Genomic DNA, 9,419 nt, shown 5'->3' with positions numbered 1-9,419 from the left:
CTCTTCTACTTTCCTTAGCTTGTCATGCGAAATATTTGTATACTATCTCACAAATCCATTTCCATTTCTGCATTTATTAATTTATCAATTTCTTTTTTTTTTACCTTTCACTCTCTCCTCAGCTTGCTATGCAAAATATTTGCATACATATTTGCATCTCATAAATCCACCTCCATATCTGCATTTATTAATTTATCAATTTCTTTTTTTTTTTTTTTTTTACCTCTCACTCTCTTCTTCTTACCTTTCACTCTCTCCTTCTCTCATCAGATTGTTATGCGAAATATTTGCATACAATCTCACAAATCCATCATTTTTGCATTTATTCATTTATCAACTTTTTTTACCTCTCACTCTCTTCTCTCCTCAGCTTGTTATGCAAAATATTTGCATACAATCTCACAAATCCATCATTTTTGCATTTATTCATTTATCAACTTTTTTTACCTCTCACTCTCTTCTCTCCTCAGCTTGTTATGCAAAATATTTGCATACAATCTCACAAATCCATCATTTTTGCATTTATTCATTTATCAACTTTTATTTTTTACCTTTCACTCTCTCCTTCTCTCCTCAGCTTGTTATACGAAATATGCGCATACGATCTGCAATTGTTTTCTTCCAATTAAGGGCATAGATATTGACAAACAATAAAGCGCACAGACCGAGAGAGAAACACAATGGGAGCGGAGCCACGTTGGGGTTTACCTTTCTTAATTAAGATCTCAATTAATGCGGTTTTCTAGCCCGCCCACTTACTCCTCCTCCTCCTCCTCCTCCTCATTTTCCTCCTCCTCCTGCTTCTGTCCTTCCTCCTCCTCCTCCTCCTCCTCATTTTCCTCCTCCTCCTTCTGCTCTTCCTTCTGCTTCTCTGTCTGCTCCTTCTCCTCATTTTCCTCCTCCTCCTGCTTCTGCTCTTCCTTCTGCTCCTCCGTCTGTTCCTCCTCCTCCTTTTCCTTCTTTTCCTTCTGCTTCTCCTCCTTTTCCTCCTTTTTCTCCTTCTCCTCCTTGTCTCCGGTTTTCTAGCCCGCCCACTTACTCCTCCTCCTCCTCATTTTCCTCCTCCTCCTTTGCTCTTCCTCCTCCTCCTCCTCCTCCTCATTTTCCTCCTCCTCCTGCTTCTACTCTTCCCTCTGTTCCTCCTCCTCATTTTCCTCCTCCTGTTTCTGCTCTTCCTTCTGCTCCTCCGTCTGTTCCTCCTCCTCCTTTTCCTTCTTTTCCTTCTGCTTCTCCTCCTTTTCCTCCTTTTTCTCCTCCTCCTCCTTGTCTCCGGTTTTCTAGCCCGCCCACTTACTCCTCCTCCTCCTCCTCATTTTCCTATTCCTCCTTCTGCTCGTCCTCCTGCTCCTCTGTCTGTTCCTCCTGCTCATTTACCTCCTCCTTCTGCCCTTCCTTCTGCTTCTCCTCCTTTTCCTCCTTTTTTCTTCCTTCTCCTCCTTGTCTCCGGTTTTCTAGCCCGCCCACTTACTCCTCCTCCTCCTCCTCCTCCTCCCTTTTCCTCCTCCTGCTTCTGCTCTTCCTTCTGCTCCTCCGTCTGTTCCTCCTCCTCCTTTTCCTTCTGCTTCTCCCTCCTTTTCCTCCTTTTTCTCCTTCTCCTCCTTGTCTCCGGTTTTCTAGCCCGCCCAATTACTCCTCCTCCTCCCCATTTTCCTCCTCCTCCTGCTTCTGCTCTTCCTTCTGTTCTTCCTTCTGTTCCTTCTCCTCATTTTCCTCCTCCTTCTGCTTCTCCTCCTTTTCCTCCTTTTTCTCCTCCTCCTCCTTGTCTCTTCCTCCTCCTTTTCCTCCTTCTTCTTCTCCTCCTCCGACTCTTCCTCCGCTGCCTACTCTTTTTTTCTTATTATTATTATTATTTTTCTTCTCTTTCTTCTTCTTTTTCATCTTCTTTTCCTCCTCCTCCTTCAAATCCTCCTCCTCCTTCACATCCTCCTACTCCTCCTCCTCCTCCCTCTCCTCTTCCTCCTCCTCTTTCCCATCCCCCTCCTCCTTCTTCTCATTTTCCTTCTCCTTCTCCTTCTCCTCGTCCTCCTCCTCCTCTGTTATTTTCCATTCCTTGTTATTTCTACCCATTTTCCCATTCCCTTCTTTCCCCTCTGCCTCCTCTCCTTCGCGTCTTTCCCCATTCTCCCTTCCCCTCCCAGCTTCCCCCTCTTCTCCTCCTTCCTACCCCAACTTTCTCCCTCTTACCTCCTCCCCTCCTCTCTGTTCCCTTCTTTCCATGACTTTCGACTTGTATATGAAAAAAATCTTTGGAATTTCCACTTTTTTTCTTTTTTTTTCTTTCTTCCCTTTTCAAAAGAACACATGATACGTAATCAGACAGGGATCTCTCTCTCTCTCTCTCTCTTTCTTTCTTTCTATCTCTCTCTTTCTATCTCTCTCTCTCTTTATCTTTCTCTTTCTCTCTTTCTCTAGTTCTTTCTCTTTCTCTTTCTCTTTCTCTTTCTCTTTCTCTTTCTCTCTCTCTTTCTCTTTCTCTTTCTCTTTCTCTTTCTCTCTCTCTCTCTCTCTCTATTTCTCTCTCTTTCTCTTTCTCTTTCTCTCTCTCTCTGTTGTCCCTCCTTCCCTCCTTCTTTCCCTTCCTCCCTCCCTTCCTCCCTCCTTCCCTCCTTCCTGACTTACCTCCTACCTTCCGCCCATCCCTCCTCCTTCTTCTTCTCCTCCCCCTTTCCTCCCTTTCTCCCTCCTCCGCCCCCCCCAGTCTCCTTCTTTCCTTCCTCCCTCTTCCCAATTTTAGTCCAGTTCCCTCCCCTCAATTAATTTAAAAAATAGAAAGAAAATCGAGGTTCATCTTTCCACAAGCATTACCTCGGAGGTCACGTGATCCCGAAGACCAAAGAGATTCCGAGTATAACACATTCTCAAAAAAAAGATAATAATAAAAAATAAAAAATAAATGATAATGATAATAATGATAATAATAATGATAATAATAATAATAATGATAATAATAATAATAATGATAATGATAATAATAATAATAATAATAATAATAATAATAATAATAATAATTATAATAATAATAATGATAATAATAATAATAATAATAATAATAATAATAATAATAATAATAATAATAATAGTAATAATAATAGTAATAATAATAATAATAATGATGATAATTATAGTAATAATAAATGAAACATGTCACTTACATCACTCAACCTAAGAAATAGACAAACAATTTTCTCTTCTAATCAGAACAAAACACAGATAAGAAAAAAACTACACATATAAATAAAAAAAAATCCTTCATATCTTTATCTGCAAATTACATTCTTTAACCCTATTTCATATATCTAACATAAATAAACAAAAAAATCCTTCATATTTTCATTTGCAAATTACATTATTTAACCCTTTTTCCGAGAAGGTTCGAGCGCGCTGTCGTCTTCGCTACGAGCCGAGAGGACACGCGCTCGGGAGGCAGACCCGCCCCGCGACTCGGCCCGAAAGGGAAGTCCCGGCTGGTCGTCTGTGGCAGCCAGGGGGAAGGGGAGTTGATCTTGTATCTGTGGCAGGGAGGAGAGGGAAAAGGGGGGGGGGGGGTATTTGTGTGTGTGTGCTTTTACTAATACTTTCTTCTTCTTCTTCGTCTTCTTCTTCTTCCTGTGGGAATGAAAGACAGTGGGAGTAAGATTCCGGATATGAACGATGATAATGATAACAATGATGGTGATAATAATAATGATAATTATGATAATAACATTAATAGTGATAATAATGATAACCATAATAATAATGATAATAATAATGATGATAATAATAAAAACAATAATAATAATAATGATAATAATAATGATAATGATGACAATAATAAAAATAATAATAATAATGATAATGATAACAATAATAAAAATAATAATAATAATGATAATGATACAAATAATGATAATAATAATAATAATAATAATAATAATAATAATAATAATAATAATAATAATAATAATAATAATAATAATAATAACAATAGTAATAATAATATCAATGGAAATTATATCAATGAAAATAATAATAATGATAAAACTAACAAAATAATTATAATTATGATAGTAATTGTAATAGCAATGAAAAAAATGATGATAATGATAATGACAATAAAAATAATAATAATAATAATGATAATAAAAATAATGATAATAACAATAGCAATAATAACAACAACAACAATGACAATACCAATAAGAAAAACGCTAACATTTAAAAAATAATAATAATGATAATAATAATAACACTAACGCCCCACAACCCAAACTCAAGAAATAAAACTTATCACATTTCCCCCACCCCCACGCCTTCCTCCTCCTTTTCCTCCTTCTTCTTCTCCTCCTCCGACTCTTCCTCCGCTGCCTACTCTTTTTTTCTTATTATTATTATTATTTTTCTTCTCTTTCTTCTTCTTTTTCATCTTCTTTTCCTCCTCCTCCTTCAAATCCTCCTCCTCCTTCACATCCTCCTACTCCTCCTCCTCCTCCATCTCCTCTTCCTCCTCCTCTTTCCCATCCCTCCTCCTTCTTCTCATTTTCTCTTCTCCTTCTCCTCTTCTCCTCGTCCTCCTCCTCCTCTGTTATTTTCCATTCCTTGTTATTTCTACCCATTTTCCCATTCCCTTCTTTCCCCTCTGCCTCCTCTCCTTCGCGTCTTTCCCCATTCTCCCTTCCCCTCCCAACTTCCCCCTCTTCCCCTCCTTCCTACCCCAACTTTCTCCCTCTTACCTCCTCCCCTCCTCTCTGTTCCCTTCTTTCCATGACTTTCGACTTGCATATGAAAAAAATCTTTGGAATTTCCACTTTTTTTCTTCTTTTTTTTCTTTCTTCCCTTTTCAAAAGAACACATGATACGTAATCAGACAGGGATCTCTCTCTCTCTCTCTCTCTCTCTCTCTCTCTCTCTCTCTTTCTTTCTTTCTATCTCTCTCTTTCTTTGTCTCTCTCTCTCTTTATCTTTCTCTTTCTCTCTCTCTTTCTCTTTCTCTTTCTCTTTCTCTTTCTCTTTCTCTTTCTCTTTCTCTCTTCTCTTTCTCTTTCTCTTTCTCTTTCTCTTTCTTCTTTCTCTCTCTCTCTCTCTCTCTCTCTCTCTCTCTCTCTCTCTCTCTCCCTGCGTCCCTCCTTCCCTCCTTCCTTCCCTTCCTCCCTCCTCTCCTTCCTCCTTCCCTCCTTCCCTACTTACCTCCTCCCTTCCGCCCATCCCTCCTCCTTTCTTCTCCTCCCCTTTCCTCCCTTTCTCCCTCCTCCGCCCCCCCAGACTCCTTCTTTCCTTCCTCCCTCTTCCCAATTTTAGTCCAGTTCCCTCCCCTCAATTAAAAAAGAAAAAAAATCGAGGTTCATCTTACCACAAACATTACCTCGGAGGTCACGTGATCCCGAAGACCAAAGAGATTCCGAGTATAACACATTCTCAAAAAAAAATGATAATAATAAAAAAGAAAAAATAAATGATAATGATAATAATGATAATAATAATGATAATAATAATAATAATGATAATAATAATAATAGTGATAATAATAATAATGATAATAATGATAATAATGATAATAATAATAATAATGATAATAATAATAATGATAATAATAATAATGATGATGATAATGATAATGATAAAAATAATAATAACAATAACAATAATAATGATAATAATAATGATAATAATTATAGTAATAATAAATGAAACATGTCACACATCATTCAACCTAAGAAATACACAAACAATTTTCTCTTCTAATCAGAACAAAATACAGAGAAGAAACAACAACATATATAAACAAAAAAAACCTTCTTACTTCTATTTGCAAATTACATTCTTTAACCCTATTTCATATATTTAACATAAATAAACAAAAAAAAATCCTTCATATTTTCATTTGCAAATTACATTCTTTAACCCTTTTTCCGAGAAGGTTCGAGCGCGCTGTCGTCTTCGCTACGAGCCGAAAAGACACGCGCTCGGGAGGCAGACCCGCCCCGCGACTCGGTCCGAAAGGGAAGTCCCGGCTGGTCGTCTGTGGAAGCCAGGGGGAAGGGGGGTTGATCTTGTATTTGGGGGAAAGGGGGGAGGGAAAGGAACGGGGAAAAGAGGTAGGAGGTGGGTGGGGATGGGGGTTGTTTGTTTATTTTTGTGTATGATTTTTTTTTTTTTTTTTTTGGTGTATGTGTTTTTTTTATGTTTTTTTCATTTTGTTTTTTATGTGTTTTTTTACTTTTGTTTCTTTTTGTATGTGTCTTTTCCTTTTTTTTGTATGTTTCTTTTGTGGTTTTTGTTCTTTCATTCTTTTTTATTGTTTTTTGTCTCGTTTTCCATCTTTTTTCCAATTTCCCATTCTTCATTCTCCCTTGCTTCTGCTTTGCTTTTCTTCTGCTTTGGTTGATATTTTCCTTTTCTTCTTCATCTTCTTCTTCTTGTGAGAATGAAAGTCAGTGGGATTAAGATTCCATATATGAACGATGATAATAAAATGATAATTACAATGATGATGGTAATAATAAGGATGATAATGATAATTATAATGATAACAATAATGATAATAACAATAATATAAATGATAATAATAATAATAATAATAATAATAATAATGATAATAATAATAATGATAATGATAATGATAATAGTAATAATAATAATGATAATAATAATAATAATAATGATAATAATAATAATTTTAATGAAGATGAAAATAATATTGATGATAGTGATAATAGTAATAATAACAGTAATGATAATAATGATAATGATAATAATAATAATAATAATAATAATGATAATGATGATAATTACAATAATGATAACAATCATAATAATAACAATAACAACAACAACAGTGACAATACCAATAAGATCAACAGCCACAATTAAAAAAAAAAAATAAAGATAATAACACTTAAGCTCCCACAACCCAAACTCAAGAAATAGACCTTATCACGTCTCCCCTAAACCCACCCCCCGCCCTCCCCCACCCACACCCCTGTCGCCTCCGCCCACACCCCCTCCCCCTGTCGCCTCTTCTCCCACCCCCTCCCCCTGTCGCCTCCACCCCCACCCCACCCCTTCCCCCTCCCTTCCCCACCCCCACACCTTCCCCTCCCTCCCTCTATCGCCTCTGCCCCACACCCTCCCCCTCCCTCCCCCTGTCGCCCCATCCCCACCCCCTGTCGCCCCATCCCCACCCCCTGTCGCCCTCCCCCCCCCCCCCCCCTCCCCCTCTCCCCCCCCCCTGACTGACGCGGCAGAAAAAGGCGCCTGTGTCCCCGGCGGCAGCGAGCCGGACCTTGTCTGGCTCGAAATGAAGCTATTATGACCTTATTATGAGCCGCTGTGGGGGCTGGAGGGGGCGGGGAGGGGGTGGAGGGGGCTGGGGGTGGTGAGGGAGGGTGGGGGAGGGGGGGGGGGAGGATTGGAGGGGGGGGGGGAAGGGGGAAGGACAGGAAGGGTGAGGATGGTGTGGAGGAGGGAAAGGGGGAGGAGGAGTAGGAGGAAGGGAGAGGGAAGGGGGAAGAAGGTGGAAGGGAGAGGGGAAGAAGGAAGAGGAGGAGGGAAGCAGAGGGGGAGGAGGAAGGTAGAGGGGGAAGGAGGGAAGGAGGAGGATGGTAAGAAGGAGGGGAAAGGGAGAGGGGAGGATGCTGCGGAGGAGGGAAGGGATAGGGGAAGGAGGAGGAGGAGGAGGAAGGGAGAGGGAAGGAAGGAGGAGGAGGAGGATGGGAGAGGGGAAGGAGGAGAAGGACGAAGGGAGAGGGGAAGGAGGAGAAGGAGGAGGGAGGTGGAGGAAAGGAAGGTGGTGGTGGAGGGGAAAGGGAGGAGGAGAAAGAGGGAGGAAAGGGGGGATGGTAAAGAGGATGAGGATGAGGAAGAGGTGGAGGGGAGAGGAATACGAGGGGAAGGACTAAATGAAAGGAGGGGTTAGGAGAGGCGGAAGACGAAGAGAGAAAGAAGAGAAAAAGTGACGAGAAATAAAGAAAGCGACCTGGAAAGATTAAAGAGACGAAAAAAGGGAGCACTTGGCAACTAAATGAAAGTGAAAGGAAGAGAGGAAACGAGGAAAAAGTAAAAGAGACGAGAAAAGATGCACGAGAGATTAGTCTGAAGATGACGCTTGCGAAGATGGATACATGGAACTGCAAGAGAAAAGAATGCGACGAAGAGGATGCAAAGGAATACCGACAATAAAGAGAAAGGAGCGGAAGAGAGAGAGAGAGAGAGAGAGAGAGAGAGAGGGAAGGAGGGAGAGAGAGAGAGAAAGAGAGAGAGGGAAAGAGAGAGAAAGAGAGAGAGAGAGAGAGAGAGAGAGAGAGGGAGAGAGAGAGAGAGAGAGGGAGAGAGAGAGAGAGAGAGAGAGAGAGAGAGAGAGAGAGAGAGAGGGAGACAGAGAGAGAGAGTGAGAGGCAGAAAGAGAAAAAGAGAGAGAGTAGGGGGGGAGGAGAAAGAGAGAAAGACAAAGAGAGAGAGAGAAAGACAGAGAGAGAGAGAGAGAAACAGGGAAAGAAAAAAAAAATATACAAGCAACTAAAATAGAAGACTCGGAAAGAATAATAAAAAGATTTAAAAAGTACTTACACCAATAAGAAACGTGAAAGCAAAAAAAGGCGAAAGATTTATCTCGAGAGCTGATCGCGGATGCTTCAGCTGACCCGAGAGACACCGCGAAACCGCAAGATGCTGTCGCTATCAGTCGGTTTCTTCTCCTGCTTCTTCGTTTTCTTTTTCTTCTTCCCCTACTGTCTTCTTTTTCTTCTTCGTATTTCTTCGTCTTTCTTCTTCTTCGTTTTCTTCTTCTTTTTCTTTTTCTTCTTTCTCCTTCTTCATCCTCCACTTTTTCTTCTTCTTCCCTTACTTTTCTTTATTTTCTTCGTCTTCTTCTTTTTCTACTTCTACCTTCCTTCTTCTTCTTCGTCTTTTTCTTCTTCTTTTTCTACTTCTTCCTTCCTTCTTCTTCGTTTTTTTTCTTCTTCATTTTCTTCATCTCCCTTTTCTTTTTCTTTTTCTTTTTTTCAGCTTCCTCCTTCTTCATCCTCCTCTTTTTCTTCTTCCCCTACCTTTCTTCATCTTCTTCATCTTCTTCTTTCTCTTCTTCTTCTTTTCCTTCTTCGTCTAGGTATCTTTTTCTTTTTCTTCCTCTTTTTCTTCTTTCAATCCCTATGTCTTTGAATCTTGTGTCCCCTTACCTCATCATTCACGTATTTTCTTTCTCTCATTTTCTTTGCGTGTTTCCTTATTTTTTCTAACATTTCCCTTATGCATTAGACTCTTTTCCTGATTTTAACTGAGCTTTTGTGTCACGGGTCTCGCTCAATCTCGCCCGAGTCTCGTTCTTCGCGAGAATCTACGAGATTTGGCGGTTGAAGGGGGATGGGCAAGGTATTAGAGAGAGAGAGAGAGAGAGAGAGAGAGAGAGAGAGAGAGAGAGAGAGAGAGAGAGAGAGAGAGAGAGA

Source organism: Penaeus vannamei, chromosome 24 (genome assembly GCF_042767895.1).
Source record: "Penaeus vannamei isolate JL-2024 chromosome 24, ASM4276789v1, whole genome shotgun sequence".
NCBI classification, from domain to species: domain Eukaryota; kingdom Metazoa; phylum Arthropoda; class Malacostraca; order Decapoda; family Penaeidae; genus Penaeus; species Penaeus vannamei.
The sequence above is the reverse complement of the archived record's forward strand: the minus strand, read 5'-3'. Positions refer to the sequence as shown.